The 13,115-nt window shown below is 46.3% G+C and overlaps 1 protein-coding gene across 2 annotated transcripts in view; it reads right to left on the reverse strand.

Moving 5' to 3' along the window:
* ITGA5 (integrin subunit alpha 5) overlaps window positions 1-13,115 on the reverse strand; it is a 346,712-nt gene that overhangs the window by 256,737 nt on the left and 76,860 nt on the right. The gene's annotated exons all lie outside the window — the stretch shown is intronic.

Here is a 13,115-nt window from a genome sequence, read left to right on the forward strand (position 1 = left end):
GTGAGAAAACGTAGGAGAGAGGCAGAGACTAAATTAATGGCAATGTAGGAGAGAGGAGGGAACTACGAGTCAAGCATTCGCAATGCAATAGGTCTTACATTTGTGAAAGTTAGAGCTATTGGCGCTGAAAATGGCATTGTTTTACTTCTGTGTATTTTGTATGAAGTGAAGTGAAAATGGGAAATAGGTTATGAGGTAAGGGAGACAGTAATATGCTGGCTGTGAAAAAAAAATATCCTGGAAAAAGCAAACACTCAAAGAATGCAAGATTTAGAAAAGCATATGAAATGTAAGCAGGAACAAAATGGTTACATTTACACTTTTACAATTCTAATATGAAGGCTGAAACAAAAACCTGCAGTGTTTACTGTTCCAATGTGCAGGAGTAGGGAAAGGGTGCAGTACCACAGGCTGTCACTAGGAGTCCTTTGGGACCTCTTTTGGCCACATAAGGCACTGCACCCCACGCTGTGCTGGAAAATGAAGCGTGGCGCCCATTTTGAGAAAAGTTTTACGCTGTGCATTCATGTTATGAGGGAGGGGAGATGAGTAATATGCTGTTTTAATTAAAATATAAGTACGAGGTTGCACTATATGCAACTTCACGTAGTCATGCAAAGCGCTATTTCGATCAAGTTCACACTATATGAATCTTGGAGCGCTTTACATGAAAATGTAGACACCAAACAAACTGCAGCATGCCCAGAACAAGGAAGTAGAAGAAACACCATACTGCCACGCAGTGCGAAGGAGAAAAAAAGTAGTGCACCACACTAAGCTATATGGCCGATCGTGCAATAATCCATGTAACAGGGTCAATCTGCAAGGTGAACAAAGGAGCCTCAAGGTGGAACAAACGTGAAGCATTTACATACAAAATCAAGGCAATTTTGAAAGGCAGGCAAAGGAACAAATGAAAGAGATGGGCTGGAGATGGGAGTGGTGAAAGCCCACAGAAGTAGAATACAGCAGGTCGAGACAGCGCTTGTGTGCTGCCTAGACTCAACCTAAAAAAGAAACTGAGAGGAAGAGGTTAAATAGGGAGTAAACAGAGATGATGCGTGGGTTCAATCTGCAACTTGTATATCAGAGCTTTCAATCTCAATTCACCATACTTTAAAAATCTGCTGATGTTCTGCTTTTTCACACAAAGCGGATAACCTACTTCATTTACTATGTTGTGTTGAGTGAAATGTTAGTAAGTATGCCCCTCAATGATTTAGCAAAGGTGTTCATACATAAATTTTTGTCTGGGATCTTGTACAGCGCTTTGCAGCTTTTGCTTAGGGTCACGCTACTGAAATAACAAATGCAGACGGAACATCACAGTTTAAGAAGAGGCTATTTTTCAAAGAACGAGGGAGCGATATGCCCATGGTTCCAGCATGAATCATTTGTCTGGCAGGTTACAGTGTGGCAATAGAATATTTTGGGGTTCGTGCACACAGTAATGTTATTTTAGGCGTTTCTAATTGCACTCTTCATTCTTCATTAACTGGGAAAGAGAAAATAAATAAAACTTTACAGAAACATAATAAAATCAAATCCCTTTGTACGTTGGCTATACCATCCTACTAGTCTGTCCCACAACCAGCTCTTAACATGTTTTTGCCTCAGGGCCCAAATCACTGCAGAGGCTCCAGGAATGATAACTAGGAATAGAGGTGGGAAAGCAAACAAATTAAGACACTGCACTCGCCTCCTGGTCAGCATCTGGTGCCCTCCCCAGCTCCTCTGGCTGCTGCTGCCTCTGCCTTTTGCCTGGGACGAACGGAGTGTCTCCCGACTTAGTTCGAGGCCCTCCTCCATCCACAGGCTCGTCCCTGCACCTCATCCCAGGTGGTCTAGTGGCCATCACAAGTATTTTCGCTCTCTTTCACTTTTGCTTTTTTTGCCTTTTTTTAAACCCGTTTTTCCTTTTCTTTCCATCTCTCTTCCATTCCTTTGCCCCCATCCCACACCGATCTGCCCCTATGGCCCCTCCCTGTGAAACACCCTTCCCGCCCTCCCGCCTACCAGCTGAACGCTCCCCCACTCCCTCCCCTTCTTAATGGCGGTCACAGCGATGTGAGCGAGCAACTGCACTGACCTCCTGGTCAGTGTCTGCTGCCCTCCCCAGCTCCTCTGGCTGCTGCTGCCTCTGCCTGTTGCCTGGGACGAACGGAGTGCATCCCAACTCTCAGTTCGAGGCCCTCCTCCACCCACAGGCTTGTCCCTGCACCTCATCCCTGGTGGCCCAGTGGCCATCACAAGTAAGTATTTTCTCTCTGTTTCTCTTTCACTCTTGCTTTTACTGCCTTTTTCACTTGTTTTTCCTTTCCTTTTCTTTCCTTCTCTTCCTTTCCTCCCCCGCCCCCCTCCCCTTCTTAATGATGGCCGCTGACAAGCCAAAGGCAAGCCAGTCTACGCCCATCTGCGCCCGTACCGTGCCCAGCGCCAGGAACCCTGGATCACCGTTAAACCACCCCCTGGCCAGCCTCCAATACAACAAAGAGACCCTCCTCTGCCTTAACACCGGACGTCTCAGCAACTGCTGTACCATCTCCCCCAAGGACACCCATGGACCTTTCACCTGCAGGAACTGCAACTTCAGCGCAAGCCTCAACAAGCTGAAGGTACTCTCCACACACAGAGATACCAACATCCTCCACAACCCCATCAACTGCCTGCTCCTGAACATCCGCTCCCTCCACAATCACGCCACCAAACTGAGATTTGATCGACATCGCCCGGCCAGACATCGCCTTCCTTATGGAGACGTGGACCAACCACACCAGACATCACCATTCCCGATGAATACAGCATCTTAAGGAGGGACTGGCCCTCTCGCCCGGGCAGACTCGCCATCGTACACAAGTTCTCACTACGTGTCAAGGCTGTCCCAGAAGAACAATGCATCACCATGGAACACCTTCCCTTCCTGGTCCACTCCAACCACAACTCCTCCATCCACAGCACCCTGGTGTAGAGGCCACCCGGACCGCACCCAGCATTCATAGAGGACGTAGACATCGCTACCCCCAGGCACTGGCTTCAGATGACTATCTCCTAATCGGCGACCTGAATATCCACCTCGAAGACCGTGCTGACCCAAACGCCACTGCTCTACTCAACAACTTTGCCACCCTCTGCCTCAGACGGTCTCCGCACCCACACACATCACAGGACACACACTAGACCCCATCTTCACCTCAAGCAACCAGGTCACCACCAAGACCATCTCCACCCCAGACTAGACCAACCACCGCTACATACACTTCACAATCACAGCACCCAACAGCCGAACCCGCACCCCCAGAGGAAATTGAACGAAACCACCAACGGGCAACTCACCTCCTCTCTCGTCAAATCCCTCCCTCCAATGACACCAACACAGCAGCGCGCAATCTCATAGCCTGGATCACCAAATGCGCTGACACTCTAGTCCCCCTCTGACGGACATCGGCCAAGCACATACCTAAGAAAGCCAGCTGATTCACCACCAAACTCCAATAATCAAATAAGGATCTCTCCTCAGTCATCAACAAGTTCACAAATCCACCCCCCCCTCCGAAGTCACCAGCATCCCCCTCCCCCCGTCACAGGACCTCTGCAACAAACTTGCCACCTTTTTCCACCGCAAGATCCAAGACATCAACAACAGCTTCCTCCTGGAAAACCCTGGCACCAGAACTTGCAGCCGACCTACCCACCAGAACCCACCCAGACCATCCACAGCTGGTCTACGCTCACCACAGAGGAAACAGTCAGCATCATGAACAGCACCCACTCCGGAGCCCCCACTGGCCCCTGCCCACTCCACATATACATCAGAGCCAGCACATCCATCGCCCCAAGCTCCGAAACACAATAAACTGTCCCATCAACACTGGCACCTTCCCAGAGGACAGGAAACACGCCCTTTCCTGAAGAAACCCTCAGCCGACCCATCAGAACGTAAGAATTTCGGGCCCATCTCACTGCTACCCTACCCTGCTAAAGTACTGGAGAAAGCAATCAACGCAGGACTATGGAATTTAATTGAGGCCAACAACTCCATGGACAGCTCTCAGTCCGCGTTACGCAGCACCACAGCACAGAGACAGCCCTCCTGGCAGCCACCGACCAGATCCAATTACTCAGACCACGGCCGCAGCGCTCATACTCCGACTTCTCAGCAGCCTTCAACACGGTCTCCCACAGCACTCTACTTACCAGACTCCACGACATTGGAATCCACAGAACAGCTCTGGAATGGATTCACTCCGGGAGGACTCAGAGGGTCAGACTCCCACCCTACACATCCAAACCCACAGGAGTCTACTGCGGAGTCCCCCAAGGATCTTCACCGAGTCCGACACTGTTCAACGTATACATTGCACTCTCGCAGCCATCGTCAGAAGCCACGGTTTGAACATGGTGTCATATGCCGATGACATACAACTCATCATCATTTCCCTCACCGAAGACCTGGACACTGCCAAAAGGAACTTCCACTCAGGAATAGAAGCTGTCGCCACCTGGATGAGAGAAAACTGCCTCAAGCTCAACTCCAACAAGACTGATCTCCTCATCTTTGGAAACGCCACCTCAGCTTGGGACTCCTGGTGGCCCACATCCCTCAGCAACCCCCCCTGCACTGACTCTACACACCTGCAACCTAAGCATCATCCTAGACTCCTCTCTATCTATGACCTGCAAGGTAAACTCAGTCGCCTCCTCCTGCAGGAACACACTCCGCAAACTTTGGAAGACCTTCAGATGGATCCTAGCAAATTGCCGCAGGACAATCACCCACGCCTTAGTCACAAGCAAGCTCGACTACGGCAACGCCCTCTACGTCGGCACCTGGACTAGAAAGATCAAAAAAACTACAACTCATCCAGAACGCCACCGCCAGACTCATCCTGGACCTCCCACGCTGAGAAAATATCGCCAAAAACCTGAGAACCCTCCACTGGCTCCCTGTCGAGAAACAAATAACCTTCAAGCTACTCACCCATACGTACAAGGCCATACACAACGCAGGACCATTCTACCTGAACCATTGCATCTCCTTCCACACCTCTGCCAGATCCCTCCGCTGCACCCAGATGGCCCTAGCCACCATCCCTCGCATTCGCAAAACCACTGCCGGGAGACAAGCCTTCACCTACATCGCAACAAAGAGCTGGAACAACCTCTCCCTGCACCTCAGACAAGCCCATTGCTCACCATCTTCAGGAAGAACCTCAAGACGGGGATCTTCAGATGAGGCCCATTCCCACCCCCAGCGCCTTGAGACCCTCATGGGTGAGTAGCAGCACTTCTCAAAAAGTGTTTGATTGATGAAAGGAGGCAACCCGAACCAGAGCTTTGGCTCTTAGAGCCCCTGCACACACCAAGCCCTAGAATTCTTTGCAATGTAAATCGTATAACAAAGATCACATAAAATATAAGATCTCTTTGTAATTCAGAAAGAATTATTACTTTAACATGTGGAAGCTTCAAATGAAAACATCGCGTTATAGCACTGCACAGAGAAATACTTATTGAAAATGACAGTTTTTACATATAAATTTGAAACCATTACTGCTCCCATCCCTGTCTGACGACAGTTGCATTAGTGCAACTAAGAGGCAAGACAGTTACCATGTGAACGCCGTATGTGGCCCAGATTGTTACAGAAAGCAACATTACAGCCAGTGCCACTGGAATTATGGGATTGTGAGGCCACAGTGTTTTTTCGCATATTTATGAATTTGCTGCATTTTCCACGTAATACATCATCTGCTGCATAATCGCATAACATGTTTCTGTGTACTGGAAGGCCCTTTGCAAGGAATAACTGATCACCGTTCTGTTGCTTATTGAGACATTTATTTATTGAGACATTTAGGTGTTAAACTGGTACAAATGAGGTGCAACATATACCTAGAGATTGCTATCACATGAAAAAAAAAAGCAATATAATGAAGTAATACCATGCTGAAATGTGCATTCTTAATGCACATAATTTGCCTGGTCTTGCCACATAATTTAGTCAACCCTGCTGCATAATGTAATCTGGCCCTCCCCTGCTGCATAATTCCAGTGGCCCTAATTATAGTCTATTAAACCAAACCGGATAAGTTCAGAAAAGCAGCTGTACAAAAACCTTAGTGTTTGACCGTGCTGTCCCATGCAAAAGAGAAGAAAAAGATGGATTGCAAAAAATATATATATAATATTAATAATAATTATATATATATATAAAATTTGTGTAAAATCTCAAAGTTAGGTTAAAGGGGAAGCCATGGTTTTGCAGTTTGTTTGTCTAAATTAGCCAATAAATGGGTATCCATTTGTCTCTCCATTTTACCTCGGATTTTAATGAACAGTTTTTACCCATATGTGCGTGAAGCCTTGTGATAGCTTGGCTTCTCATAGGGTTGTTACTGGCTTGAGGTTCAAATGGGACCTAGAGCTGAGCGAGAGCCAGGCTTCAGGCCAGAGGCTGGGTCTAGCTTTCATTTGCCTGCCCGCCCACCTCTTGCCACACCCCTGACAAAGCTAGTTTTAGTGCAGGTGGGTGCCAGCATGACTATCTTTGTTGACCGTCTCCTCCCTACCCTCCCCCAAAAAAAGACTATCGCCTCCACAGATTTCCTTAACATCACCCTTTAATGGTGCCCCTCTTCTCCATGTAGACCCTTTCATGTATTTAATTTTTGTAGCACTACTCATCCCAAGTTAAAAAGGATAGGGTGTTGAAGTGTGTTACATCACACACACATTATCCAGAGACAATGGCTCTTATAAGTGTCTAATTCAATGTATAAGAACTGATATTTAGGATAATGAGGGCTACAAGGTGCAGAGGTTACATGTCATCCATACGGTATGCATTATATTGCCAAGAGTGTCTTGTCTGAAGAAATACAAAGTCAGGATTTAAAACATAACCTAGTGGTTGGGGTTGTTTGCACTAACAACATTAGAATAATGAAAGATTGTGAGTAAACAACTTCAATCAAAAAACCATGAAGTTTTGTGACAACAGCAGTAATCCACTGAGCTAGCTACATTTAAAAAAAAAAAATGTTTGATTTGCATGTTACACCTTGTGCTTTGCAGCAGACACATTATCTCACTGCCCTACTTTGAGTTAAATCTGGGACTAGGCAAAGCTCAGATCTCTCTAACAGACACATTCATTTAATCACCAAAGTTAATCTGACCTTGCTATTATCAACTATAAAATGCTGGCACACGTGGAACTCTGCATTATATGCAAAATATTTAAAAATGCAACTCCCAACCCCAGAGCTTGACCCCTAGTGCGCTGGTTTACGCCACTGGATAAAAGCATAATGTCCTGCCCTAGGTCGGGGAAGAAGGCGGCACACCACATGCTGAGAAGAGCCCAATGTTATTCTGTCCGTGACAATCAGCCCGCATACAGAATGACAATGTGTCACGCGACATTATACCATTTGATAGGGCCGACAGTTTCATATTTGAAGGCTGAAAAAAATTACGTTTTAAGGGGTCAACATAGTGAGTAGTGAACATTGTTGCACCATTGACTTTGATGTAGTTTACAGAGACTGTTCACGAGGCAAACAGTACATTGGGCATTTTTGCAGGGTATGTTACTTGAAAGTGTCACTGCCAGATTAAAATGCTATCCTGTATTTTCGCCCCCTGGACTAGCATTTTAGGTACGGGGTGCAAAATGTAGGCAGTACTTTGTAGTTATCTTAGCCAGTGAAGTAACGCAAAACAATGCCACTCGCCCCTGCAGAATGTAAAAGGGTGACCCACACAGCACAGATATCGATTTGCCTTGGGCTGAATAGGGCCCCCCTGAAGGTCTGAGTGGCCCTTCAAATGCTGAAGGCCCCCATGCACCGCATGGTTGGCAGGGGCTTGCTTTGCAGGGACCTGTGTTACGCCCCTGCCCTTAACACTCCAGGGTAGGCATGCAGTCTAGGGCAACTCATTGGGAAGGTTATGAACGCTGGTGTATGGTACAGCATAACAGTAAAAAATAAGACAGCAGCTACTAACTATAAAGACAAGCCCTGGCCAGAATCTGAAACCAATTGCTCCAAAAAAATAAACCTGAGTTACATGTGCATTGCAAAAATGTTAACTTTTAGTGTAGCGACAGATGAGCACGGTATCAAGAAAAGTAGCATTAGTTTCAAAAGAGTTATAGAAAGAAGTAGTAGACGGGGATTCCAAGTTCTGGGAACTCAGTAAGAGGTATGAGCCCCGATTACAAAACCAAGAAATAGCTTACCTCCCTCCACTGGGTGTGGAGTTGTTCTGCGGCACAGAGGTGCCCAGAGCACCATACAGGAATATCTAGGACCAGTTTAAGGGAGGCTTTTTCGATCTTCGACTCCTCTATGCACCCTTGGCTTGGAACCCTTCCAGCCAAGCATAAACAGAAGACTGTCAACTGTGGTCACATCTGGTCCATTTTCCCTTGTGTTTGTGGGTCACATCGGTTTTTGCAGCGCCATAGCTTGTTTAAATAGGCAGGGGCCTTAATGCTCAAAACGGTATATGAAAGTTGCTCATAGAGGGCCCTCGATGCTTCACCGAAGAGGCCCATGAGAAGCTGACAGAAAACATCACACAGTCTAGCAGCACACAAGTGGATTACAGACTCAATTCGATATCTTGACTTTGTGGTAGTCTTGGTTAGTAGACCAATTTGGTTAGCTTTTCTAATTCGTGGGAAAGCCTTTTGGTCTCTAAAGGGCTGGTAATCTGGTCCTTGGTGCAGGCTCAGGTTCTCCTTTACCTACGTTTAAGTATAAGAAATGTAATCTTGCTTGTTCTCTGTTAGAGGAGGCAGCTTGCGGATTCTCTTCCAGGGAGGTGCCAACAACTCCATGCAGGTGGGCACCATGGCATGCATCCTCGCAGAGGAGGGCCTGAACTCTACGGTACACACAAACTGGCAGTATGGCTATTGGGAGAACATGTGGTTTTACATGGGGAATGGCACCCCGCTCCTCACGAGGTATTGAAAACGAGCATTACCGAAGCAAATTGGTTGTGCCTATGCAAGATCCATTGGTTTGGTCTTTTTTTTTAGACCTGTTGCACATCAGTACAAGGGGCGATGAGCAACATGAGGGAGGAGGCTGGGTGTAAAATGGACAGAAGAGTAGGGGGGAGGGCAAACCAGCTGGCGCTTTGAGTGGGGCAAAACAGACATCGATGGTGGGAGTAAATGGGTGAGGGAACAGACTGCAAGAGGTTGGAGGAACGGACAGGTGGGTAAATCGTCGGCAGAGGGGTGGGGGGGGATACAGTGTCATGCGCTCTACGTGTGCATGGCCAGAAGTTAAACCAAAGTATCTGGAACAGCACACGGCCCGTGGAAGGGCAATTGCTGCAAATAAACTGAAACTGGCTGTGGTGGGTCAATGCTCCACAGCATGGACAGAAGACAAAAGACCACAGGAGGAAATGGGCAGCCAAGCAGGAAGAAGGATGATTTTCCAGTAAGAAGCATTGAAACCAGAATTAAGTGGAAGCCAACCAATGGTAAGTATTGGTAAGTAATGGGTTGGTTCTGAGCCCATTTTTAAACTTTTTTTTTTTTTTACTACAATAGCTTTCGTTGATCAGAGCTGGCTTTTGGTAGGATAGCGCGCTGGGCACTGACAGAGATTTTTGGCGCACTTGCTGATGGTAGTCAATTAAATGAGGCAGCAGGGAGTCACTTTTGTATTAACTGGCCAGTACCTGGATGAGCAACAACTGGTCCCCTGAACACAAACATCCCAGGATTACCACTAACTCACCTAAATCACAGATAGCTTAGCTGCCTCACACAGGTGACAGTTTTGTTGATGTATGTATCAACAAGGGTCAGAGGGTGAAGGGAGGAGGCTAAAAGCGTGTTAAAAACGTCACCCACGGTATAATAATGAAGGACTAAAACCACTTTAAACTGGTACAGCAAAAAGAAACAAACAGGCAGAGACCAGGACGAGGCTGGAGCAAGATGAGAAGGGAGCTGCTGTTAGCATTGCCTTAATGCATACAGCTCCATGCACCTCAGAATGTTGGCACCCTGGGCCCAGCTTGCCCAAGCTAAAGGCCAGCCCGTCACAGATAGCACATGCAGGCAAAACCTAAAAAGTTCTACCTCCAATATTCAATGTATGGCCTGCGACCAACCAGACCGTGTAACCACAACCAGGCTAGGAAGCTAAACCTTGTAGAAAAAGCAGAGGACACCTCTGTTACTCTGCTAGCAGCAGCAAAGAGTGCTGATTGCGAACACTCTTGTGTTGGTCTTTATAGTAAATAGTAGGAAAGACCTGAACAGAAGTGGTTACAGGGGAACAGCAGAAATATTGTAAGGGGCAGCTGTGACATATAGCTTCGGACTTTTGTTCTTACAGTGCGAAATTCGCACCTAATGAGTAAGACTTTGTGTCTGCAAGAGTCTCCAATTTTCCAGGAACAAATATTCACCCGTTTTACAGAGCTTCGGAGGCACACAGATGTACTGATCAGAAAGGATGCGGAGCAGAAATGGCTTGATCTGCCGAGCCAACCATTTTGGGCATATAAAATAGTCCAGTTTTGTTGCCCGGCCCTCACATTCACCATGGAAATTCTGGCCATGTTTGCTTTGGCACCAATTTCTGACTACTTTACGAGGCTTTAACACTTCCTTTGTGTTTTCCACTAACACATTCAATTGTGTATTTTTAAAAACACGGAAAATATATATATTTTTAGTAACAGCATATTGCTATTTCCTGCAGGTCAATAACAACCTCAGCAACGATAATGGTAGGTTATTGGCCAGAATGGGAACTCAGTTTATACTCATGCAACCGTATGTATGACATTTCATTGCATTATAACGACGATTTAGCCAAATCATACCCAAGGTGAAGCTGGAAAGTGTTCAAATTAATAGGCAGAGAGACTTGGCCCAAAGCCTGACCGCAGTAAGGCATCAGTGCCCACTGAACTCTAGGATGACTAGGCCAGACTCCGTTTGACAGAGACCTCTGTCATCAGTTTGGCACAGCTCAGCTCTGGACTTTTTTTGCCACATTAATTGGTCAACCCTGCTGCATATTTTGGGCCTTTCTGCCATGTAATTCCAGTGGCCCTACATTTAACTAAAGGGCTATTAGGCCTACTAGAATATTGTTTGGAAGAAGGCCCTTAAAACACAAACTACTCCCAAGTGCAAACATATTTATTTGGCAGTTGGTACAGGCGACTTTGCCCGAGGGCAATGAATAAATAATTGTACTCCACGAATGTGTGCTTCCTGGATCACTGTCCCTTTACTGTAGTCTGGGGAATCAATCAAAATGCCCATTATTTTTCACACGCTTGAGGAGAGCCACCTCACATATTATTAGTGGTCCTCAGTCAGTCTTGAACTGAAATATTAGAAAATATTGACCACTGTACAGTATAATCAAATGTGAGCTCTCCTCGAGGTTATAAATAGACGCACCCACAGCTCAAGTTTCATAGACTCAAATGCTGTAGTTCATTTAGTCAGGTTTCTGCTTTGTATTTGCAGCTTGTATCCAGTTATAAAAATAAAACTACAAGTCCCAAAATGAATATGTGCACTGCAAAGAACATGTAGTAAGCAGATCAGAGTACATATAATGGAAAAGTGTCAAAATAACTCTGGTGATTAATGTACTTTCTGGAGAGAGAACGTACTTTTGTCTACTGGAAGCTTGAAGTCCATGGGCGGCTCCACCCCCCCTCCCTCCCCCACCAGCAGCAGAAGCTTCAAAACCTTTAACAAACGAAACCATAACAAACACTGTTTATTATCATTTTGTTTGTTAAAGGTGCGGGCCACCGGAGTGACAAGTAGTGAGGGGGTGCACTGTGCGCTCCCCTCAGTGTGCATCTTAGGCCGGCCAAACACACATCCGCAGTAGGCTCTCTCCAGCCCGGCAGATAGGAGCGCCTATAGTGTAAAAATTATACTGCTGATTGAGTTTGCGCTGATCACTGAGCGCCATGGCGTCACGAAGCGCAGAAAAAAGTAGTTCGCACACACTGAAGTATATCGGCAATGGTGCAATTATCCTGGTAACAGAGTCGGTGCCAAGGCGGTAACCAAACCGCCCCCAAGGTGGGATAAACGTAACGCATTTTGCCAATGACATCAAGTGATTTTTGAAAGGCAAGCTCACGAACGAGTGAAAGTGATGGGCATGGTTAAAAGCCCACAATACTTACAACAGGTCAAAGCGCTTGCGCTCGACCTAAAAATACAAATAATAAAAATAAAAAAATATATATATAACAAAAAAACACATTGCCAGCTTCTCTAAGCTTCTCTAAAAAGGAAAAATAATGCATCATTTAGAGCTGCGAGATTTTTACAGTAGCAACATTTTGTTAGCATACATGCCTACCTTTCAAAACGGTAGAGTAGAAGACTTGGGGGTGGGGGGAAATGGGGGAATGCAGAGCTTTAAGTGGGATGAAAAAACAGGGGGGTGTCGTACAATGGGGCGTAGCCTACATAATTAAGGATGTGGCTTAAAACATGCAAGTTAAAAGTCTACTTAGCATAGTGTGCCACTCGACTGGTATTTTGCTGCTTCTTTCTGTTTGCATCCAGATATAGAATACAAGTAACATTACACCTACAACAGGCCGGGACTATAGGATTTGTCAATGGTTGTTAAAAACGAGACACTTTGAAGATGCAATGTCAGGGAAGGGTGGCACTGCTGTAGAGTTATTTATTCCACCCCGAGGGTGAGGGCAGTAATAGAGAGCCCGATAGAGACCCATCTCAAGACCTGCTTTTTAGACCTGTCGGTGCCGAGCACCGGCAGGCACCGGCCCACTTAAAGCCCTGGGGAAATGTATTCTATTCATATACTTGTTTTACAGCAGAAGCAATTTCAGAAGGAAGACAGCTAAAAATAAGACTTTTTTTTTTACTTTGACATCCATTGCCCAAACTACAAACTCTCGCACCCGCATCCACATATCTGCTTCTTTTCCACAAGTCACACCCGCTTCAACCTTCACAGAAACCGAAGCCTGCTCCCCACATGCCGATTTTCATCAACATCTGTGTCTGAACTCCCGTATCCACCTTCATTCCGATCCATGTCCACCGCCAACTTCATCCG

This window comes from Pleurodeles waltl, chromosome 4_2 (assembly GCF_031143425.1).
Source record: "Pleurodeles waltl isolate 20211129_DDA chromosome 4_2, aPleWal1.hap1.20221129, whole genome shotgun sequence".
Lineage (NCBI taxonomy): Eukaryota > Metazoa > Chordata > Amphibia > Caudata > Salamandridae > Pleurodeles > Pleurodeles waltl.